The sequence below is a fragment of the Zalophus californianus genome, chromosome 2 (genome assembly GCF_009762305.2).
Source record: "Zalophus californianus isolate mZalCal1 chromosome 2, mZalCal1.pri.v2, whole genome shotgun sequence".
Taxonomy (NCBI): Eukaryota; Metazoa; Chordata; class Mammalia; order Carnivora; family Otariidae; genus Zalophus; species Zalophus californianus.
Genome location: NC_045596.1, coordinates 123,209,742 through 123,235,293, shown reverse-complemented (window position 1 = coordinate 123,235,293; position 25,552 = coordinate 123,209,742). Strand labels below are relative to the sequence as shown.

The 25,552-nt window shown below is 39.8% G+C and overlaps 1 long non-coding RNA gene across 2 annotated transcripts in view; it reads left to right on the top strand.

Moving 5' to 3' along the window:
• Positions 1–25,552, top strand: part of LOC113924365 — a 93,626-nt gene that overhangs the window by 15,780 nt on the left and 52,294 nt on the right. For both annotated transcript variants that reach the window (XR_003520647.1, XR_003520646.1), the window contains exon 2: positions 9,660–9,754. This is a non-coding gene — a long non-coding RNA (uncharacterized LOC113924365). The remainder of the gene's footprint in view (positions 1–9,659; positions 9,755–25,552) is intronic.

Below are 25,552 nucleotides of genomic sequence, written 5' to 3'. Positions count from 1 at the left end.
GTCCTTATTGTCCTGGTCAGGAAACAAATGTGCTCTTTGCCCAAGGAGATATTATCTCTACATTCCAAGGCTGTTTGCCATATAAATCCTTGAAAAGATAGTTCAGAACAAAAGCTGATAGGCAGCAAGTGGAAATGTAAGGAATGAATTATCCCCTAATAAAGAGTAAACTAGATAACCAGACCTACTTGACTTGTATCACCAAAAAATCACACATTTGGCGAATAGAGGCCTGACTTGAGTCAACCTGACAGAATTACTTGTTTTCCATCCCCAAGACAGCTGTTAGACTTAGAGCTGTTTTAATAAAGTCAAGGCCACATACCCTTGAGGAAGTTCTGAGATAATACGGAAGGTGCATTCCATGAATCTTGTCTCAGGTTTAGCAAGGAAAGCATGCAAAAGGTGAAGGGAAACAGCCACCTTTTGTTATCATCAATTATTTTAAATGAATTGCCAAATAATTATAAACAATGATTACTGGTCATATGATTCAGTCAAGGTTCTAGCTGGTCATGTGATTCAACCAAGGTCACACATGGTCAAACAGGTTGGTGTTTTGAGGAGAGTTTACTAGAGGGATTGTTTACAAAGGTTTGGACAAGGAGTATGGAAACCACTAGGGGTGGTGTAGTAATAGGGCAAAGAGGAGAAAGTACTTGCAGGGATCTGAAGACAGACTGTGGAATAGGCCATCTAGAAAGAGCCATTACCTTATGTGGAGGGATGACCTCATCAAGGGGAGTTGAAGCAATGCTCACCCTCACTCTCCTCCCTTTCTCTGGTCTTCTTTCATGCCCTCTATTGACCAAACTGGAAGCCAGAGGACAAGGAAGCCTGTTGATAGAGCCCAAACCAAACCAGCCTCCCAGGGCACAGGACGCAGCAGAGAAGGGCAGAGGATGGATTTGGAATGGCTAATGGAAGAAATCCACCCCAGCGTAATGAAACAGTATTAAAAGTAATACTTAAGCTTAAAATATTCTGACTCCCCAATGCTTCTATTGCTGGCTAACTTTTATTATGAGAGGGAATGAGCTGGAAATTAGATGTTTGGGACATAAATCTGCCTAAATTTATATGATAAACAGTATTGTTTATTTTTATTCCATACCTATATAAATATGAATGATTTACATCATTTTACTTGCCAGTGTCCTTCTGAAACTGGCTGATACTTCCCCATCATCACTCCTATTTTACCCACAGAAAGTATGATCCGTTATGATTTTTGAATATGCCCTCATTTTTATGTGGCCAGCTGCATATTTGACCCAGTTGTTTCAGCCATTTTCATGTTTGATTCTCATCACTATGGGGTGAATGAACCAACCGTGTGGCCATCTCCACTGATTATGAAGGGACTTGCAGTGACAGGATTAGAGGTGCCACAGCCTGGTCATTCTGCACAGGAACATTCTTCTCAAGAATCAGTCTAAAAAAATCAGCAGAAGTGAAGATGCTGAGACTTTCAAATTTTTTTCCATTTGACTTTTCAGCTATACTGTCACCAGCATTTTTTAAGCTAATACAGTAGGACAGGTATCCTGTAATAAGTGCCCTGCATCTTTGGAAAGAGCGAATGGGGGACAATATCCAGATCTGAAGTTTACAGCCACACAGAACTGACCATACTAGTTAACCTCAGGGACCCCCCCCCCCAATTGCACAATGTATATTTTTCTGAAAGAAGTGAAGCAAGGCAGTGAGAGCAAAGTTTGAAACTGAACACTAGTAAAATTTTATGCAAAAATATACAGAAGTGAATCTTGGCGGTCCAGTTTTCTTTCTAATTATATTTAATCCTTAAAATTTCTAATAATGAACTATTATCATATATCACATTACCTGCCATATTGTCATCTTCACTTATGGCCATAAAAAATTTCAGCTTTAAAAGGGGACTGTGGTTTCTTAATCAGATTATTTTATTTTATTTTTTTTAAATTTTTTATTGTTATGCTAATCACCATACATTACATCATTAGTTTTTGATGTAGTATTCCATGATTCATTGTTTGTGCATAACACCCAGTGCTTCACGCAGAATGTTCCCTCTTTAATAACCATCACCAGGCTAACCCATCCCCCCATCCCCCTCCCCTCTAGAACCCTCAGTTTGTTCTTCAGAGTCCATCATCTCTCATGGTTCATCTCCCCCTCCGACTTACTCCCCTTCATTCTTCCCCTCCTGCTATCTTCTTCTTCTTTTTTTTTCTTAACATATATTGCATTATTTGTTTCAGAGGTACAGATCTGTGATTCAACAGTCTTGCACAATTCACGGTGCTCACCATAGCACATACCCTCCCCAATGTCTATCACCCAGCCACCCCATCCCTCCCACCCCCCACCACTCCAGCAACGCTCAGTTTGTTTCCTGAGATTAAGAAATCCTCATATCAGTGAGGTCATATGATACATGTCTTTCTCTGATTGACTTATTTCACTCAGCATAACGCCCTCCAGTTCCATCCACGTCGTTGCAAATGGCAAGATCTCATTCCTTTTGATGGCTGCATAATATTCCATTGTGTATATATACCACCTTTTCTTTATCCATTCATCTGTCGATGGACATGCTGGCTCTTTCCACAGTTTGGCTATTGTGGACATTGCTGCTATAAACATCGGGGTGCACATACCCCCTTCAGATCTCTACATTTGTATCTTTGTGGTAAATACCCAGTAGTGCAATTGCTGGATCGTAGGGTAGCTCTATTTTCAACTGTGTGAGTAACTTCCATACTGTTTTCCAGAGTGGTTGCACCAGCTTGCATTCCCACCAACAGTGTAGGAGGGTTCCCCTTTCTCCGCATCTCCACCAACATCTGTCGTTTCCTGACTTGTTAATTTTAGCCATTCTGATTGGTGTGAGGTGGTACCTCATTGAGGTTTTGATTTGGATTTCCCTGATGCCGAGCGATGTTAAGCACTTTTTCATGTGTCTGTTGGCCATTTGGATGTCTTCTTTGGAAAAATGTCTGTTCATGTCTTCTGCCCATTTCTTTTTTTTTTTTTTTAATATTTTATTTATTTGACAGAGACACAGCGAGAGAGGGAACACAGCAGGGGGAGTGGGAGAGGGAGAAGCAGGCTTCCCGCCAAGCGGGGAGCCCGATGTGGGGATCGATCCCAGGACCCCGGGATCACGACCCGAGCCGAAGGCAGCCGCCTAACCGACTGAGCCACCCAGGCACCCCTCTTCTGCCCATTTCTTGATTGGATTATTTGTTCTTTGGGTGTTGAGTTTGATAAGTTCTTTATAGATTTTGGATACTAGCTCTTTATCTGATATGTCATTTGCAAATATTTTCTCCCATTCTGTCGGTTGTCTTTTGGTTTTGTGGACTGTTTCTTTTGCTGTGCAAAAGCTTTTTATCTTGATGAAATCCCAACAGTTCATTTTGGCCCTTGCTTCCCTTGCCTTTGGCGATGTTTCTAGGAAGAAGTTGCTGTGGCTGAGGTTGAAGAGGTTGCTGCCTGTGTTCTCCTTTAGGATTTTGATGGATTCCTGTCTCACGTTTAGGTCTTTCAACCATTTGGAGTCTATTTTGGTGTGTGGTGTAAGGAAATGGTCCAGTTTCATTCTTCTGCATGTGGCTGTCCAATTTTCCCAACACCATTTGTTGAAGAGACTGTCTTTTTTCCATTAGACATTCTTTCCTGCTTTGTCAAAGATTAGTTGACCCTAGAGTTGAGGGTCCATTTCTGGGCCCTCTATTCTGTTCCATTGATCTATGTGTCTGTTTTTGTGCCAGTACCATACTGTCTTGATGATGACAGCTTTGTAATAGAGCTGGAAGTCCGGAATTGCGATGCCGCCAGCTTTGCTTTTCTTTTTCAATATTCCTCTGGCTATTTGGGGTCTCTTCTGGTTCCATACAAATTTTAGGATTATTTGTTCCATTTCTTTGAAAAAAGTGGATGGTAGTTTGATGGGGATTGCTTTGAATGTGTAGATTGCTCTATGTAGCATTGACATCTTCACAATGTTTGTTCTTCCAATCCATGAGCATGGAACGTTTTTCCATTTCTTTGTGTCTTCTTCAATTTCTTTCATGAGTATTTTATAGTTTTCTGAGTACAGATCTTTTGCCTTTTTGGTTAAATTTATTCCTAGGTATCTTATGGTTTTGGGTGCAATTGTAAATGGGATCAACTCCTTGATTTGTCTCTCTTCTGTCTTGTTGTTGGTGTATAGGAATGCACTGATTTCTGTGCATTGATTTTATATCCTGCTACTTTACTGAATTCCTATATGAGTTCTAGCAGTTTTGGGGTGGAGTCTTTTGGGTTTTCCACATAGGGTATCATATCATCTGCAAAGAGTGAGAGTTTGACTTCCTCTTTGGCGATTTGGATGCCTTTGATTTCTTTTTGTTGTCTGATTGCTGTGGCTAGGACTTCTAATACTATGTTGAATAGCAGTGGTGAGAGTGGACATCCCTGCCGCGTTCCTGACCGCGGCATGATATTCGCTGTAGGTTTTTCATAGATGGCTTTTATGATATTGAGGTATGTACCCTCTATCCCTATATTCTGAAGAATTTTGATCAAGAAAGGATGCTGTACTTTGTCAAATGCTTTTTCTGCATCTATTGAGAGGATCATATGATTCTTGTTCTTTCTTTTGTTAATGTATTGTATCACGTTGATTGATTTGCGGATGTTGAACCAACCTTGCAGCCCGGGGTTAAATCCCACTTGGTCGTGGTGAATAATCCTTTTAATGTACTGTTGGATCCTATTGGCTAGTATTTTGGTGAGAATTTTTGCATCCATGTTCATCAAGGATATTGGTCTGTAATTCTCCTTTTTGAGGGGGTCTTTGTCTGGTTTTGGGATCAAGGTAATGGTGGCCTCATAAAATGAGTTTGGAAGTTTTCCTTCCATTTCTATTTTTTGGAACAGTTTCAGGAGACTAGGTATTAATTCTTCTTGAAATGTTTGGTAGAATTCCCCTGGGAAGCCATCTGGCTCTGGGCTTTTGTTTGTTGGGAGATTTTTGATGACTGCTTCAATTTCCTTAGTGGTTATAGGTCTGTTCAGGTTTTCTATTCCTTCCTGGTTCAGTTTTGGTAGTTGATACATCTCTAGGAATGCATCCATTTCTTCCAGGTTATCTAATTTGCTGGCATAGAGTTGCTCAGAATATGTTCTTAGAATTGTTTGTATTTCTTTGGTGTTGGTTGTGATCTCTCCTCTTTCATTCATGATTTTGTTGATTTGGGTCATTTCTCTTTTCTTTTTGATAAGTCTGGCCAGGGGTTTATCAATCTTGTTGATTCTTTCAAAGAACCAGCTCCTAGTTTCATTGATCTGTTCTACTGTTCTTTTGGTTTCTAGTTCATTGATTTCTGCTCTGATCTTTATTATTTCTCTTCTCCTGCTGGGTTTAGGCTTTATTTGCTGTTTTTTCTCTAGCTCCTTTAGGTGTCGGGTTACGTTGTGTATTTGAGACCTTTCTTGTTTCTTGAGAAAATACTGCCTTTGCTGTATCCCAAAGATTTTGAACAGTTGTGTTTTCATTTTCATTGGTTTCCATGAGTTTTTTTAATTCTTCTTTAATTTCCTGGTTGACTCATTCATTCTTTAGTAGGATGCTCTTTAGCCTCCATGTATTTGAGTTCTTTCCGACTTTCCTCTTGTGATTGAGTTCTAGTTTCAAAGCACTGTGGTCTGAAAATATGCAGGGAATAATGCCAGTCTTTTGGTACTGGTTGAGACCTGATTTGTGACCTAGGATGTGATCAATTCTGGAGAATGCCCCATGGGCACTAGAGAAGAATGTGTATTCCGTTGCTTTGGGATGGAATGTTCTGAATATGTCTGTGAAGTCCATTTGGTCCAGTGTTTCATTTAAAGTCTTTATTTCCTTGTTGATCTTTTAGATGATCTGTCCATTTCAGTCAGGGGGGGTGTTAAAATCCCCCACTATTACTGTATTGTTGTCTATGTGTTTCTTTGCTTTTGTTATTAATTGCCTTATATAATTGGCTGCTCCCATGTTAGGGGCATAGATATTTACAATTGTTAGATCTTCTTGGTGGATAGACCCTTTAAGTAGGATATAGTGTCCTTCTTCATCTCTTATTACAGTCTTTGTTTTAAAATCTAATTTGTCTGATATAAGGATTGCCACCCCAGCTTTCTTTTGGTGTCCATTAGCATGGTAAATGGTTTTCCACCCCCTCACTTTCAATCTGGGGGTGTCTTTGGGTCTAAAATGAGTCTCTTGCAGACAGCGTATCGATGGGTCTTGTTTTTTAATCCAATCTGATAGCCTGTGTCTTTTGATTGGGGCATTTAGCCCATTTACATTCAGGGTAACTGTTGAAAGATATGAATTTAGTGCCATTGTATTGCCTGTAAGGTGACTGTGACTGTACATTGTCTGTGTTCCTTTCTTATCTATGTTCCGTTTAGGCTCTGTCTTTGCTTAGAGGACCCCTTTCAATATTTCTTGTAAGGCTGGTTTCGTATTTGCAAATTCCTTTAGTTTTTGTTTGTCCTGGAAGCTTTTTATCTCTCCTTCTATTTTCAGTGATAGCCTAGCTGGTTATAGTATTCTTGGCTGCATATTTTTCTCATTTAGTGCTCTGAAGATATCATGCCAGTCCTTTCTGTCCTGCCAGGTCTCTGTGGATAGGTCGGCTGCCAATCTAATGTTTTTACCATTGTAGGTTACATATCTGTTCTCCCGAGCTGCCTTCAGGATTTTCTCTTTGTCTCTGAGACTCGTAAGTTTTACTATTAGATGTCGGGGTGTTGACCTATTTTTATTGATTTTGAGAGGGGTTCTCTGTGCCTCCTGGATTTTGATGCCTGTTTCCTTCCCCACATTAGGGAAGTTCTCTGCTATAATTTGCTCCAATATACCTTCTGCCCCTCTCTCTCTTTCTTCTTCTTCTGGGATTCCAATTATTCTAATGTTGTTTCGTCTTATCGTATCGCTTATCTCTTGAATTCTGCTCTTGTGATCCTGTAGTTGTTTATTTCTCTTTTTCTCAGCCTCTTTATTTTCCATCATTTGGTCTTCTATATCGCTGATTCTCTCTTCTGCCTCATTTATCCTAGCAGTTAGTGCCCCCACTTTTGATTGCACCTCATTAATAGCCTTTTTGATTTTGACTTGGTTAGATTTTAGTTCTTTCATGTTTCTCTAATAACTGCCATGCTTTTTACAAGCCCAGCCAGTATCTTTAAAGTCATGATTCTGAACTCTAGGTCTGACATTGTACTAATGTCCCTATTGAGAGGGTCCCTGACAGATGGTACTACCTCTTGTTCTTTTTGCTGAGGTGATTTTTTTCATCTTGTCATTTTGTCCAGAGGAGAATAGATGAATGAGAGAACAAAATGCTAACAGGTTAACCACGTCCCCAGCAAATATACTCTATACAAATCAGAAAAGACCTGAAACCAGGGGAAACAAAAGGGAAAGAAAGAGAAAAGAAAGAGAAAAAAAAAGAAAAAAAAGAAAAAGAAAAAGATAAAAACAAACAAAAACAGAACAAACAAACAAAAAAAACCAGAGTATGATCAAATATGATCAGGCTAGTTCATAGATCAGTGCCACACACTAGATTTTGGGTGTATTTTGGTCTGTTAGAAGAAAGTGCCTGCTAAAATTTTAAAGGAAGAAAGACTTATATATGTATAAAATAAGGGTTGATACAATGAAGGGATGGAAGATGACTTTAATGATGAAAATTATAAAAGATTTTATAAAAGGAATTGATAACATAAGAAGTTATTTGAAAAAAGAAAGAAGGAGTTTAAAAAAAAAGAAAAAAAAAGGTAGAGAATGTGATCAGGCAGGACACTAGAACAAAGCCCATACACTAGTGATTTAGGGTATATTTTGATCTGTTAGAAGAAACCGTATCTCAAAATTTTAAAGAGAGAACAACTTATGTATATATGCCAAAAATAAGGGTAACTACTATGAAGGGATAAAATATGACTCTAAAAATGAAAAATAAAAAATGTTTTTTTAGAAAAGGGATTGATAAGATGTTGGTTGAAAAAGGGAAAAGGAAAAATTAAAAAAAATAGTTAAAAAATTAACTTTGAAAAACTAATGAATCATGGTAAAAAAGCCATGAATTCTATGTGCAGTATTCCCCTAGCGCTGGAGTTCTCCCGTTCTCCTTGATCGGTAAACTTGGTCTTGGCTTGCTGGCTGTTCGTGCTGATCTTCTGGGGGAGGGGCCTATTGCTGTGGTTCCCAAATGTCTTTGCTGGAGGTGGAATTGCCCCGCCCTTGCCGGTCCGGGCTAAGCAATCTGCTTGGGTTTGCTCTCAGGAGCATTTGTTCCCTGCAAGCTCCCAGCACAGCTTTGGAGGACCAGAGTGAAAATAGTGGCCTCCCAATCTCTGCCCGGAGGAGCTGAGAACTCGGGTCCCCGCTCCTCAGTGCGCCCCCAGAGAAAAGCAGTCACTCCTGTGTCCCCGGTCTCCGGCCGCACTTCGTGCTCACCTGGCCTGTGATGAGTGTTTCTATCTCTGGCACCCAACCCCGTGTGGAGTCTCCAAACCCAGCAGATCCCTGTGGTGCGCTCCCGCGCCGCTCCTCCCGGGGAAGGAAGGGGAGTCTCCCTGGCTCTGCCGCTTGTTGGGTCCCTGCTGGAGGAGCAGTGTCCCGACTGGGCCGCGGATCACAGTTTATGGCCACCCCGAGCTGAGAGCCCGCTCCTGGGCTCCGTCTCTGCAGCCGGCTTCCCCGCTCTGATACCTGGGAGCTCTGCTGCACTCAGGCACCCCCGGTCTTTCTGTGACCCTGAGGGTCCTGAGACCACACTGTCCCGCGAGGGTTCCACCCCCCGCTTAGCCACTGGAGCGACGTCCCTCAGCCGAGCCGACTTCTAAAAGTTCCAGTTTTGTGCTCTGCGGCTCTATCACTTGTCAGAAGCTGCCAACGGAGGCCTCCGCCCCCGCCATCTATCCTCCTGAATATCACCTCGGATTCATTTCTCCGCACGTCCTACCTTCCAGTAAGTGGTCGCTTTTCTGTTCAGAGAGTTGTTGCTATTCTTTTCTTCGATCTCCTGTTGAGTTCGTAGGTGTTCAGAATGCTTTGATCCGTATTCAGCTGAATTCCTGAGACCAGAGGAAATCCAGGTCTCCTACTCCTCCGCCATTTTGCTCTGCCCACCTTAATCAGATTATTTTAAATTTGGAACATTGTGTGTGTATGTGTGTGTGTGTGTGTGTATACAGTTACAAATTCTTAGATCTAGCAGGGTTTTATTTTTATTTTTCCCCAAAGATGGTTTATAAAGCTGGACCCTTTCTTATTGTGGAAGATATTGATATGAACTAATATTTCTATTTGCATTTATAACATTTATTATAAATATTATACATATTGTATATGTAATATAATATTAATATAATAATATAATATATTTTATATTTAAATTAGTTGTATTATATGTAAATTTATATAATATATATTATATGATATATAGTATATACATACATATTATAAAAATACTTATTGCAGAGGCCACATAATCCAGTTTACTGCTGATTTAAAGAAAAAGATTTCCTTAGTCTTAACTAACAACTCTTTCTTCAAGAAAAGGTTAGGAACCTTACAACTCTCTTTGCTGCTATTTTCATCACTTTTTTCTTTTACTTTTGCTTAACAGGAACCCATTACTCATGCTTTTGAAGATTTTCCATCACAGTACTAGTGGAGAAGAGTGAACATGTCCTTCCCAGGAGCCTGAAATAGTACCTGAAGGTACTGCAAAGAAGAAATTTCTCTCATTTTATGTTTTTTAGAAGTTTTTATTTAAATTCCAGTTAACAGGCAGTGTAATGTTAGTTTCAGCTGTACAATACAGTGGTTCCACACCTCCATACAACCCCTGATGCTCATCACGGCAAGTGCCCTCCTTGATCCTCATCATCTATTTCACCCATCCCCCACCCACATCTCCTCTGGTAACTATCAGTTTGTTCTCTATAGTTAAGGGTCTGTTCCTTGGTTTGCCTCTCTCTTTTTTTTCTCCCGTTACTTGTTTATTTTTTTCTTAAATTCCACATGAGTGACATCATATGGTATTTGTCTTTCTCTGATTGACTTACTTTGTTTAGAATAATACTCTCTAGCTCATTGCAAAGGCTAGATTTCATTTTTTAATCTCATTTCATATTTTATTTGAAGAATTTAATGAAACTTTGCAATCTAGTTATATATACACACATATATAATGTAGAAAATTAAAACTAATATATCTGCATATATTTAATTTAAATTAATGTATCAGTAAATCTCGTAAAATTGTTGCCATTTATTTCTTGTGGTTTTGAATATACCCCAAGACATTGCCACTTATTTTATGGACCAAGTTTGAGATTCTGGGCATGCAGTTTTCCTAAATATCTTTCAGTCAGCCAACAAATATTTGTGTATTATTATTTGGCATTGATAAGCACTTGAGTTACTACGGGGAATGTGGCATCCTGATCTCTGTCTCTGTACCTTCACCTGTGCAGGCCCCTTGTTTAGAATGTCCAACCCCCTTTGTTCCCACCTATTCAAGTCCTGTCTGCGGACGTATCTCCCTATCCCACGTCACTCTGATTTCCTATAGTTCTGAGAAGAGGAATATTTCTCTACTGGATAAGGATAGCGACCCTTCCTCAGGCGCCTAGCAATTAGTTGGCTGAGTAGAGGGGGGATATAAATTTCAAGACCTCTCTCTAAAACTAGTGCTGATATGTACATTAACATCCCAGCAAAGGGTGTTTCTTATACCGGCTAGGCTGAAATTCCCAGATCAGTTGAGTAATTCCTGCCTCCTTCATTGCTCCCGTAAATATGCAAGGCGGCAGAGGATCTATGTCTTTTTCCTGGAGCATAACCATGCTATGGCTGGCTAAGCAGTTGGATGGTAAGAACTTGAGGGTACTGCATGCATCCTGTTTTCCTTGTGCCCGTTTCTTTGAGCCTAATCCATCCATGTGATACAGTCCTGGTTGTCCTCAACAGGGGCTATTTCGGCATTTATTCTTACAAAGACTTATCTTATTGTTCAAATGTTTTCTGTGTCTTCGTAGACAGTGACCAGGCTAGGCTATCTTTTACTTCATTTAAAAAGGGATCTAGGGGTGCCTGGGTGGCACAGTCCGTTAAACGTCCGACTCTTGGTTTCGGCTCAGGTCATGATCTCAGGTTTGTGAGATGGAGCCCCATTGGCTCCGTGCTTAGCACAGCGTCTGCTTGAGATTCTCTCTCTCTCCCACTCATGCTTGCTCTCTCCCTCTCTCTAAAATAAAGCAATCTTAAAAAAAATAAAATATAAAAGGATCTAGCGCAGCTCTCGCAGGCAAGACACACTCACTCAACAAGTGCCTGGTGAGTGGGAGAATGGAGAGTACACATTTCAATTGTACTATTTTGATAGTGGAATAATACCTCTTATGATTCTCTCATACCTCTTATCCAGCCTGTATGCCATTGCTCATTACTCTTACATACATTAAGTATGATGCTCAACTCAGTAAGTATTGAATGAATGAGTGAATGAATGAGTGAATGAATGAATGAATTATAGGAATAAGTATTAAAGTCCAGGCTTTCCACTCCTATATCCCCCCTGATACCTGATACCTTTTCTTCCTTCCTTCCTTCCTTCCCTCCTTCCTTCCTTCCTTCCTTTCTCTCTCTCTCTCTTTCTTTCTTTCTCTCTCTCTTCCTTTCTTTTCTTTTCTTTTCTTTTCTTTTGTAGGCTCCATGCCCAGTGTGGAGCTCAAGGTGGGGCTTGAACTCACAACCTTGAGATCAAGACCTGAAATGAGATCAAGAGTAGGCTGCTAAACCGACTGAGCCACATGTGCCCCTTTCCATGATACCTTTTCTGACTGTTCCAGGCCTCAGTGTTATTCCCTATTCGGTATCATTCATTAGTGGCTAAAATAGGCTACCATAAATGGTTGGTTATATTCCATGTTTGTATTCTATCCACTCAACCAAATTTAAAAGGCTGAGACTTTTAGGTTTTTAATCCATTTTGAATTTGCTTTTGTGTATGGTGTAATAAAGTGGTTCAGTTTCATTCTCTTGCATGTTACTATCCAATTTTCTCAACATCATTTACTGAAGAAACTGTCTTTTTCCCATTTGATATTCTTTCCTGCTTTGTTGAAGATTAATTGACCATATAGTTGTGGGTTTATTTCTGGGTTGTCTCTTCTGTTCTATTGAACTATGTGTCTGTTTTTGTGCCAGTACCATACTATTTTGAGCACTATAGTTTTGTAATATAATTTGAAGTCTGGAATTGTGATGCCTCCAGCTCTGCTTTTCTTTTTCAAGGTTGTTTTGGCTATTTTGGGTCTTTGGTGGTTCCATACAAATTTTAGGATTGTTTGCTCTAGCTCTGTGAAAAATGCTGTTGGTATTTTGATGGGGATTGAAACCATAAAAATCCTTGAGGAGAACACAGGCAGTAACCTCTTTGACATTGGCTATAGCAACTTCTTTCTAGATATGTCTCCTGAGGCAAGGGAAACAAAAGCAAAAATAAACTGTTGGGACTTCAAAATAAAAAGCTTCTGCACAGCAAAGGAAACAATCAACAAAGGCTGGAAGAAGATATTTGCAAATGACATTATCTGATAAAGGGTTAGTATCCAAAATATATAAAGAACTTATAAAACTCAACACCCCAAAAATGAATAATCCAATTAAAAATGGGCAGAAGACATGAATACATATTTTTCCAAAGAAGAAATACAGATGGCCAACAGACACATGAAAAGATGTTCAAAATCACTCACCATCAGGGAAATACAAATCAAAACTACAATGAGATATCACCTCATACCCATCAGAATGGCTAAAATCAACAACACAAGAAACAACAGGTGCTGGCCAGGTGGCGGAGAAAGGGGAACCCTCTTGAACTGTTGGTGGGAATGCAAGCTGGTGCAGCCACTCTGGAAAACAGTATGGAGGTTCCTCAAAAAGTTAGAGCTAACCTACAACCCAGGAATCACACTACTAGGTATTTACCCAAAGAATACAAAAATACTAATTCAAAGGGATGCATACACCCTGATGTTTATAGTAACATTATCTATAGTAGCCAAATTATGGAAATAGCCCAAGTGTCCAGTGACAGATGAATGGATAAGAAGATGTGGTGATATACATACAATAGAATATTACTGAGCCATAAAAAAGAATGAAATCTTGCCATTTACAACAACATGGTGGAGCTAAAGAGTATTATGCTAAGTGAAATAAGTCAATCAAAGGAAGACAAATACCATACGATTTCACTCATCTGTGGAATTTAAGAAACAAATGGTCATAGGAGAAAAAAAGAGAGAGGCAAACCAAGAAATAGAGTTAACTGTAGAGAACAAACTGATGGTTACCAGAGGGGAGGTGGGTAGAGGGATGGGTGAAATAGGTGATGGGGATTCAGGAGTGATCAGCACAGGGTGATGTATGGAAGTGTTGAATCACTATATTGTACACCTGAAATTAATATTACACTGTATGTTAACTAACTGGAATTTAAAGAAAAGTCCAAGACTGTATTTTACATGCTCACTTTTTTCTACTTTGCCTGGTAAGTGCTTTAAAATAGCATGCTCAATATATATTAGTTGCTGTTGATAATGAAATTCTAGAAGGAAAAGAAACAATGAACTTCCAAGCTATTGTTCCATTTTGCTTTGACCTTTCTTTGTGGTAGAAGGTTTTTGAGTCTGAAGTAGTATCAGTAGCAATTTATGTGATTATATCAAGTGTGGGTTTTATTTTGATTATGCTAAACTAAATGAACTTGAGAGTGAACACAGCTTTCCTCTTGTTACAACTAAGAAATTAAAAGTCGCTTTTATCATATTTACTGTAGTGGATGATCAAGAGTTCAGGGGCTGTATGGAATAGAAAAAAGAGCTCTGTACCAGGAGTCAGAGCTTTTCTGCAGATGTGTATTTTAGGTCATCATGTTGTGTCTCTGCTACTTGTGAAATGATAAAGGAGATAGTACAATATGGCATAGTGGTTTTTAAGAACTTAAAAAGAATGGCAAGTTTTGTTGAAATGCAATCTTGGGAAAGCCCATCACATAATGACATTCAGATGAAGCTACTGGGGCTCCTTGAAACACTAGAAGCCACTGGTGTAGTATAAAGAGTACTCTTTGGAGCCAGACCAGTCTTACCACTTCTGCACGCTGGGACCTTCAGTAAGATATCATCTCTCTGAGCCTCAGTCTCCTTAACTGTAAAATGGAAACAAGAAGGAAAACAACCTCAGAGGGTTGACGTAAGCATTAAATGAGATAATACATGCAAAGCTCTTAGCATAGAGCCTGTTATATTTTAAGTACTTCCCCATGCAGTGGACACCTCTGAGCTGCTTTGTTCAAAATACTTTACTTTCCTCTGACAACTGCTCCTTCCTTCCCCATCCACATGGTACAGCGGGAGCAGCAATATGATAGCATGACCCAGTCTGCTGGCCAGTGAGTCCTTTCTCAGCATGTCTTGGACTAGGCACCAAGAGATAAGAGTTGGGAGAGTCTGTCCAGTTAACACATTTGAAGAAGCTGTAAGAAATAAAACTCAGGAGGGGTGCCTGGGTGGCTCAGTCAGTTAAGTATCTGCCTTTGGCTCAGGTCATTATCTCAGGGTCCTGGGATCAAGCCCCGTGTTGGGCTCCCTGCTCAGTGGGGAATCTGCTTGTCTCTCACCCTCTCCCTCTACCTCTCCCTGCCCTGCTTGTGCTCTCTCTCTCTCTCTCCAATAAAATCTTTGAAGAAGGAAGAAAGGAAGGAAGGAAGGAAGGAAGGAAGGAAGGAAGAAAGAAAGAAAGAAAGAAAGAAAGAAAGAAAGAAAGAAAGAAAGAAAGAAAGAAAGAAAGAAAACTCAAGAGTTGTCAGCAGTTAGCACAGGTGTCCTGCAGGGGAACAAGTCAGTATGCGGAGAGGCAGATAAAGAAGCAGGTAAGTGGAGACCAACAAGAGAGGCAAGAAACAGAGAGGTGACAGTGTTGGAGTTCCTGTTTTTGAGTATTCCTGACACCTAATCTCATTCCTGTCCTCAGTTCCTTGAGGAATCCTAGGATCAATAAATTCCTCTTTTTCTAAGCTAGTGTGCTGGATGATGCTATGACTTCTTGTTAAGCTGGGAATTACACTTCCCAGAATCCTCTTCTGTGCACAGTTCTGAGTTAGAGTTGACCAAAGAGGAAGTTCCAAGAGATTTGGAAGGTTGAAGAGAAGCAAAGACCATTATTCTCAGAAGAGCATCCTGGTCAGATAGACAGACACAGAGGCACCCTGGGTCCCACCTTATTCTGGCTCTCCTCTGCACTGTCTAGTTTCCAACTGATGGCCCTGCTCATCCAAAGCAGGCATAGTTCTTTCCTATGCCCTTATGCAGAAACTTGGCTGCAGGCCCACAGAGGTCATAGCTCCACAGAGGGAACATCTTCCCCCTTCACAATCCCACTGAAGCAGCTGCGTATAGTTGCCTCTCAGATTTCCCTGCAACCTCCAACTTACCCACTCATGCCAGTGCTTTTTGAGAACTGGTTAGTGACTCTTTCTCAAATCATTTGACCTTCACTTCCTCAGCTACTCCCATGTTTGTGTGTGGTCTATTTCCTATAATAAATCTCTTATTCCCATAATACTCTAGTGACTCTGCTTCTCTGATTGAGGCCTGATTGCTACAACCAGTTTGTTTTTCTTTCACTTGCATACAAACCAGAAGGATATTTATTTTTTTTAGATTTTTCACATTCCTTAAACAAAAATAACCTCACAGAATAAAGAGAAATATCAAGGTAACACTTTTGAAAAAAAAATAGAGTTTTTGGAGCAAAACATTCATAAATTTTCTCACATTATTCTTTTTTATACATAAACAATGGGTTGTTAATAACTCATGGTGATTTCATTAAAATTGCCTCATATGTCCTGAACCTCTTGAGTGAAACTGAGGAAAATCGGTGTGACTTTTGCCTCTTCCAGAGGTGTAGGTAATAACACTTTGAGGAACGTACATTAGGAAGACACCAGTGTTGCAGGAATTTTCTGCCTTTAGTGCCCATGGTTCTCGGTCACTCCGTTTTGAAGAATGAAGAGGTAGACCAGACAGAGTGGTGGGCAGCAAGGGAAAGTTTATTGAGCGATAGTACAAGCTCCCAGAGAAGGAGGGGGGCCCGAAAGGGTTGCCCCTGGAGTTTCTAAGTTTCAGGGTTTTTATGAGCTCTTTTGCAGAACTATCTTAAGCAATCAGGGTGTGCTGAGGTGTGCCAATCAGGGCTTTGGTCACGTATCTGTATACCTATTGGGTTAATGTCAACGTGTGGATGATCTTTTTTGCTGACATCTGGAGGCTTAGGTCTTAACTGCCTCTTGCTTGTGTTAGGGGCAAATGCCTTGTGGTTAATTGTCTTATTTTAGGATGTTTTGCAGAAGTCATTTCTTCAAAGGCTGCAAAACAGGATGTTAGTGCTGTTTTATTTTAGCTGTGCTGACTCCATATCTTCTTGTTGGGGACCCTGGCCCTGACTGTCCAACGAACTCTTAATACCAGGGCCTGGGGCAAAGAGAATATACGCTGAACATGGAATTAGTGACAATGACTTCTCCTTCATCACTATGGATTCAACCAGAAAAGCAGAAACACTAGGACACACACACACACACACACACACACCACATTTGTTACAAAGATTTGGACTTACGCAATTGTAGGAGCTGGTTAAATAGTTTTTGTAAGGCTGTTGTCTTTGTGTCCGAGGTGGGAGCTCAAAGTTCCTATCTCGTTAAGCCTTTAGATACTTCTTCTACAGTATACCAGGAAGGTTCTTCAGGCAGAGGGAGACTAACCTCTTCAAGCACAGTTGGAGGAGCTGCTTCTTCTGGCAGAGAAGGCTCCACAGAATATAGGTGTTTCAACTATCCAGCTTCATTGGAAACTGCCCCTATGTCTCCATTTCAGTTTTCTAAGGTCCTAGTCCTTTACAGTGTGTTAAGATATCCTGTCCAAGGTGAAAAACAAGTTGTTCATGTGGCCCCTGTCGGTTTTCTATTGTGGCATAACGAATTACCAGAAAGTGGCTTACACTAATCCACATGGATTATCTCACACTTTTGATAGGTCAGATGGCTGGATTCTCTGCCCAGGTATTCACTGGGCTGAAATCAAGGTATCCGTTAGCGCTGCAGTTGTTATCTGCCCTGGGACTTTTGCTGTTCTCTTTTTGGAAGCTTTTCTGGAGATCCTCCTTTGTTAGTGGCCACATGTGGGAGGGTGCGCTGCTAGAACTTTTAGAAGTTCTTCAAAGTAAATGCAAATATTAGGTGTGGGAGGCAGAGAGTTGAGAGGAGGAGTAACACACCTGGGGGCCAATGAAGGAATTTCAATAAAATGATCTCTAAGATGATGTGGGCTGTTGGCATAGGCAGGACACTTTTTAATAACAAGCTAGTAAAATTAACTATATAAAAACTTTTTTTTGATAGCAAGTAATTGAAGTCTAATTTGTTTTTCTCAAAACAAAAAGAGAATTTGCTGGGGCACCTGGATGGCTCAGTTGGTTAAGCATCTGCCTTGGGCTCAGATCCCAGGGTCCTGGGATCAAGTCCCGCATCGGGCTCCCTGCCCAGTGGGGAGCCTGTATCTCCCTCTGCCTGCCACTCCTCCTGCTTGTGCTCTCTCTCTCTTTCTCTCTGTCAAATAAATAAATAAAATCTTGAAAAAAGAGAGAGAGAATTTGTTGATGTAGTTGGAAAGTTCAGAAGTTCAGCTAACATCAGATATGGCTGGATCCAGGGGTTCAAATGATTTTGCTGAGACTCTTCTTCTCTCAACTCTACTAGCTCTTTTCCAGCCCTCCTCTCATCCTTTGATCTTTAACCCTGAATTTATAACCCCTAACTCCTACTATGGACCTTAATTGTAGCAGAAAGAAGTATTTCTTGTTACTTCTTAATAACAGTTACAATTAATGATTGGCTTGGCTCTGGCCACATGCCTATTCCTGAATCTGTGCTGTGAAGGGAGTACAGGGTGGTTTAATTGGCTAGGTCTGGGCTATGTGTTTATTTTTGTAGCTGGCTAGGGGTGGGGGAGTTGGTGGGAGGGGTGGAGTGGGATGGGGGGCGGCTCAGGCCCTCCTGGACTGCATAGAATGAGACCTCTACGGGAAAGACAAATACCGTTACCAGGTGAATTGGGGAGGCTGGCCGATACTGGGCAAGCAGAAGCAACAATGTCGTCTACGGTTAGTAGCTGACTGATTGTAGTCTTAAGTGTGAGTCAAGGTCATGTGTGTGATACGGAGGGTAAAGAAGAAATAAATGCCTCACCCACAGGTTGGAGTACTTTTGTCTAGCTGGGGACATAGTCACAATTCCAGATCATTCAGAAAAATCTTAAGAGTATAATTTTTAGAGAAATGATAATACCCTGAGGGAGTCATTTTGCTCATCTTCTTATACCCAGCTTCCCAGTATCTTGTTCATGGTGCCATTTCCCGCATTACCCTGGAGCAGTAAAGGAATTTTCTTTATCCTTTTTTCTCCCTGACCCTTCAGGGAGGGTCTGCAATAAGGCCTTGTCCCCTCTACCCATATCTCCTCAGGCCATCTGTCTGTCTACAGTCACAGCACACCTGCCCAGCTCTGCTTCTGCATTGTGCTCACCCACCCCAGAACGCTCTCCCTGCCCTTCCTCTCACAGTGGAATCTAACATGTCTGGTAAGACTCATAACCTCCCGTGTGAAGATCTCCCCGTTGTTCACTCTTATTTCTCTTTGGACTCCTGTAGGACTTTGAGCTACCTGTTATACACTTCCACCTACTGTCTTGTGTTTGTAGTTATCTTTTCATATATAGATGTTATGTGTTCTCAACTCACTTTTAAGCAAAGGAAAAGACATTTGCCATAGCTATGTGTCGAAAGAAAATCTCTCTGAGCATCAATTTCCCCTCTTGCAATTTGACAATAGATAGCTACCATGCAGAGTAGTTGAAAGGATTAACCAAGATACTGTAAAGGGACTCTCCCAGGGCCTGGTACAGGATAGGAGTGTAAGGATTGGTACTTGAGGCCATGCTGAATAAAGGAAAGAAGTCCCAACACTCTCATTCCCCATGCTCTTCTGCATCTGCTATGCTCCCCAAAGCTCTCATCTGAAAATGACGATGTAGTTCAATAAGCATGTTGTTGTAGGTTGAGTTCCCTCAGAAGCAGATGCTGAGACAAAGATGTAAATATGAAAGTTTATTTGGGAGATGACTCCAGGATGTGCAGAAGGGGCATGGGAAGGAGAGGTAGGGAAGGGAAGGAAGCCAGTTTGAGGTAAGTGGTATTAATGGGCAGCTGGGGCTCCAACCCACGGAGAACCTCTGGGAGACTTTGTAGCACATGCTCAGAATTATCTCCCAGAGAGAGATGGAGAGAGGAAGCTGGTGTCTTTATCCCTTAAACTACATCCAGCACTAATTGCTGGCTGCTGGCAGCACACTTCATCTCCATACACTTCTGGCCTATTTCTACCTGTGGTTGAGTTCCTGCAGTGGAGAGAGCTCTGAAGCAGAGAAATCCAGAGAACTCCAGGGTAGGGTTACCAGATTTAGCAAATAAAAATACAGGATGCCCAGTTAAATTTGAATTTCAGATAAACAACTAAGAATGTTTTAGTGGGTATTATGGGCTGACTTATGTACCCTACCAAATTTATATGTTGAAGCCCTCACCCTCAGTACCTCAGATTGTGACAGTGTTTGGAGATAGAGCCTAATTTTAAATAGACAAGTAAGAGAGAATGAGGTCATTAGGGTGGCCCCTAATCTAATATGATTGGAGTCTTGTAAGAAGAGGAGATTAGGACACAGACAGGTGTACGGGGAAGACCGTGTGAGGACACAGTGAGAAGTGGACATCTACAAGCCAAGAAGGGAGGATTCAGAAGAGACCAACTTCCCTGACACTTTGATCTTGGACTTCTAGAGCCTTCGGAACTGTGAGAAAATAAATCTCTGTTGTTTAAGTCCCCCAGTCTGTAGTACTTAGTTATGGCAGCCCCACTAAATGAATGAATACAGTGTGTGTTACAGTATTGCATGGGACATACTTACACTAAATAATAGTTGTTTATTTGAAATTCAAATTTAGTTGAGTGTTCTACATTTTATCTGGCAACCCTAATTAAGGGGCTTGTTTAAGGGATAAGAACAGAGCACAGTGGCTGCATTTATTGAATATCTACCATGTGTTTGAAGTGGCATTTATTGTGGAAATATAGAATTAATGAATAAGTCCCCAGACTTTGCTTACCTCTCAGTGTTACAATTAGGCTTGAATGAAGGATGTATAGAGAACTGCTTTGAATATTATAAAGTGCTACATAAACAAATAATAGAAAATTTTCATTTTTTACTTAGTTCCTAACACTCCCAGAAGAGTGTCTGGTACATAGTAGCTGCTCAACACATATTTGCTAAATCAAATGGAGTTATTATTATAGGCAATCAATAAATGTTTATTTGCTGATTAACATCATAAGACTCAGGTAAGGCTATTTATACCTTCCCGGAATCTAGCCAGGCTTATTTTTGGAGACTCACTTCACATCAGACCATTCATATTAAAGTGAATATCTCGGGGCGGCTGGGTGGCTCAGTCGTTAAGCGTCTGCCTTCAGCTCAGGTCGTGATCCCAGGGTCCTAGGATTGAGCCTCACATCGGGCTCCCTGCTCAGCAGGAAGCCTGCTTCTCCCTCTCCCACTTCCCCTGCTTGTGTTCCCTTTCTCACTGTGTCTCTCTCTGTCAAATAAATAAATAAAATCTTAAAAAAAAAAGTGAATATCTCACCTAGTAACTGAAGGAAATATATATAAATGTAAATAAGTATATTTGCTGAAAGCACTTTTTGAATTTAAGAATTTTTTTATAATTTAGTTTTTGAAAAGATTTGTCTACAGATAGCTCTTTTATGATTAGCCTGATTTCTTGATTTGAGGAGTGAGGGGTACATGAACTTGAATGAAAAAAAAATTTTATTTTCATTAACTTCAAACTGAATTTTGGCTTTTTCTTTAATTATGAATCTATGTCACATATATTATATTAGTATAACAATATCTCTTACCAGTGAAGTCACAGATACATTAATTATAGTAGTCATAGATATCTCAAGATACCGTTTATATCAATATAGTGGTTATTAAATCTGCTGCTAATGCTAATCTCATTATTTAATGGATTAATAAATTAGTGCATATATTACCAGTTAGTTTTTAAGAAGTATTTGAAAATATTTTAAATAGTTGGTTTCCTTTGTAATATATTTAATAAGATTATTTTGGGAAGGGTTCCAGAAACTTCACTAGACTTCCAAAGGGATCTATAGCATAAAAATTATAGAGATCCTGTTAGTACCTCGTGGATAAAATAGCTCTGGTGTGAGACTCAGGTGTCTCTGGCCTGGTACTGTTGCTTTGTTCTTTTCTGGAAAATAGAAGGCATTTCGCAGGCTCAGAAGAGTATAATTGCATGCAGATGCAAGAGAAAAGTCAAAGTATGTGTAAACCTTACTTGAAAAATTACCAGATGGAGAGTCAAAGGACTGGGTCTAATACAGGCTTACCTTTACTATCCAGCTACAGGTGCCTTTGTTCACTGAGTCAGCCAACATTTGAGGGCCTACTATGTGCCAGAGCCTGAGCATGGGCTTGGAGAAGGGTTTGGTCCCTTCTGTCACTCATCAGCTGAGTGACCTTGAACAAGTTATTCCATATCTCTAAGCCTTAGTGTCATACGCTGTAAGAGGGAGATACCGATGTTAGGGTTGTTGAAAGGATTAGATAAGAGAATGGGTGTAAAGTCCTAAAAACACGTAATAAATGATTATAGTTACTATGAATCACCATTTTGTCCACAAGATCTTGCATCAATGGTATTGTTAGCTGTGAAAGAAAAGCATATAAAACTGTCTTTGCTTTTAGGGGAAACAATTACAAAAAAATACATTTCCCTTTTAAGAATGGAAATGAGCCTGGGGGGCCTGGGTGGCTCAGTCGGTTAAGTGTCTGCCTTTGGCTCAGGTCGTGATCCCAGGGTCCTGGGATTGAGCCCCATGTAGGGCTCCCTGCTCAGCGGGGAACCTGCTTCTCCCTCTCCCTCTACCTACCACTCCCCCTGCTTGTGCTCTCTCTGTCTCTCAAGTACATAAATAAAATCTTAAAAAAAAAAAAAAGAATGGAAATGAGTCTGACTGACTAGGTTCTTGTTGGCTAAAATTTGACAGCTAGGGAAAAATCCTATGACAAGTGCATCTTTTCTTTTTGGTCTTTTGATGGTGCTTATTGTACCTGTGGCACAAAGCAGAAAAGAATTCTCCCAGGGCTGATAAAATATTTAGTTTACTTTATCACCTATTAAAGATATTTTTGCCCCTTAAATGCTTTTGCTTTTGAAACATAAAAAGGGGGATTATGAAAATATATGAATGTTAAAATTGTGTCAGTGTGTGTCAATGACTCATCAGTAACCTTACTAAACCATTCTTAAGGTATATTATTTTAGAAACTATAAGGAGATCTATTCATAATTATGATTTAAGAGAGCCACTCTACAGTTCTTTTTCCTGATTATTTTCTAAAAGCTTAAACACTGGGCATTATTTTATTTTGGTTTGTAATTTTGGCCATTCACATGCATAAGCCATTGTAGAAACAGTAATCACCACCAGGTTGCGCTGTAGTTCCACAATGGAAAAAAACAGGCTAGGGTCTGTGAGGAATTCTCCTAGATCTTAGCTAGCCATATTATTTCTATTTTTTGAAGCCTGGGGTGGTGGTTGTGGGGTGGGGGGAGACAAATATTTAAAAGGAAAAAAAAGACTGCTGAAAATAAAGAATTTTAAATTCGCTATGATTTAGAAATTGATATTCAGCAAAAAAGGGTTTCTCTGAGAACATTGTTATAGTTACTTTTAGAAAAAATTGCATCAACCCAGTCCTGTTAGTTAAAACTATTTTCTGCATGGAAAAATACATTTTAAGACTCTGTCAAAAATTTTGTTTCCTATATTCTCTAGTTGTTGATGGATAAGACTATATTTTGAGGTATTAAGATGAAGTATATTTTATTTAAAATTATATCAGTACCTTTGATATAAATTAGGCTTTAGAAAATATATGAACATTTCAATTTGAAAACAACTTTTTTTCCTGGGGTAAGCTCTTTTTTTCTTTCCTGCTCTTGTTTTTCCCAAATGTCAATATTTATGAGTCAGGGGTTGTGGGAAATGTTACCTAGGGCTAAAAGGGGCCAGAGTTTGCCCTCTTCTATCCCAGGGGAGTTGAGTATGAGTGCCAGAGGGCAGTGTTTGGCTGGAAGCACCCAATCCCTTCTTTCTCTGTACCCTGTGGTCAGCTCTCTGAAGTGAAAGAAAATTCTGTACTCAGCGCAGCTTCATAAGACGTCAATTTAAGATGAGCAATGCATACAAGTTTCTGTATATCCTTTTAATGTAGAAACAGACACAAACTTATAGAAAACAAACCAAAAAGCCAGAATTATGCAATTTATTTTGAGATTTTGAGAACTCCTCAGATAACATATTCACAAATCTAAATTTCTGGATAAGATAATTTTTTGGCCACATCACTGTCAAAACATCAGTCACTTCAGGTTTAACCCCTTTTAGGATTTGGGTGGTGTTAGTTTGGGTCATGAATGGAAAGACAGAAGACAATGACAATGAAACCCTGCAGAAATAATGTAAGAACCTCACAAAATATTAGTAAATTATGGAACCTATATTTATTTTGAAAATGGATTGTTATCCATCAGGATAATGAAAAAAATTCATTACTCAAACCAGGTGCTTTATTTTACTTTGTTTCCTTTCAAATTGTCAGTCAGTAGGGGCTGAACAAGAAAATAAAAGGTAAAAATGAACAAGCTTCGCTAGGCAGAATAAACTGGGAGGTAACTGGAAAATTGAGGCCATTAACAACAGCAACAACAAATCAGAAACACACTTAAAAACAAAAAAGTCAACAGTTAAATATGTCTGTAAAGTCAAATGAAATGCCCTGATGTTGATTCTGTTTCCTCTTATTTATTTGAAGGATCTTCTCTTTATCCTTTTCCTAAGTTAAATCTTTAACCTATTACCTCCATAGATGATTAAAGCTGAGGGTGTTTTCTTTTTTTAACTCAGTATCATGATTTTTTTTCCTTTGCTTTATTCACTTAAACAATTCTTTATTTAACTTGCTTTATTTTTATATGTCCTACCCAAACACTTAACTGGTTCAAGCACTTAACTAGTTTCCAAAGGCTCCTTGTATAAATAATATGATAAAAATTAATTGAATATTTTATTTTCCCAGATCAGGAGGTAATTGCACTATTTCATTTTGCAGAAAAGTATGACAAAGGAATTATTGAGATTAGTGGAAAAAATTAGGGGGAACGATAACATCAGTTTTTTGAGGGAGAAGAAAAACCACATGAGTGTGACCTTTGACTTTTTTTCTGCCCCTGCTCAGCTAATTCTGAGTGCTTTTCTCCCACTTGCCAGTGGTATGCCAGCATTCTGCTGTTTAAATTCCCCAAGCCTCAGTTTCTTCATCTAGAAATGGGGCTAAAAATATTTACTTCAGAAATGTGGAGAGGATTAAATTAGTAACGTGTTTAGTCCTTGTGTACAAATAGGTGCCCAGCATGCAAGAATTTCCTTCTTTCTCCCTTTCATCAACAGGAGTACAAAAATAAAACACAGGTTTACCTATATTATTTATCTCTATGTGGGTGAAATACAAAACTTGTTTAAATTAATTTGTACAGTGCCTAATATTCCAGTACATGCTATTCTTGCAACCCAGTCATAAACATGCTTAATGAAATTAGCTTTGGCGGGATGCCTGGGTGGCTAGTTGGGTAAGCATCTACCTTCAGCTCAGGTCATGATCTCAGGGTCCTGGGATCCAGTCCCACATTGGGCCCCTTGCTCAGTGGGGAGCCTGTTTCTCCCTCTGCCTGCCCCTCCCCCTGCTTGTGCGCTCTCTCTCTCTGACAAGTAAATAAATAAAATCTTTTTTAAAGATTTTATTTATTTATTTGACACAGAGAGACACAGCTAGAGAGGGAACAGAAGCAGGGGGAGTGGGAGAGGGAGAAGCAGGCTTCCCACTGAGCAGGGAACCCGATCGGGACTGGATTCCAGGACCCTGGGATCATGACCTGAACCAAAGGCAGAAGCTTAACGACTGAGCCACCCAGGTGCCCCAATAAATAAAATCTTTAAAAAAAGTGAAGAAATTAGCTTTGGAAACAAGACTTTGAAACCAAAAATAAATTCTAAAGAGCAGAGTTAATTTTTAAATATTTTGTTAATATTCATATGTACATTGAATATACTTTTATCTGTTGTGCATAGTATATACATTGACTTCCAGATTGTATAGCCATATGAACATTTTGTTTTGGAAGACATCACGAAAGCAGAGTTCTATGAAGTTATTTCAGTTCACTGAAATTCGC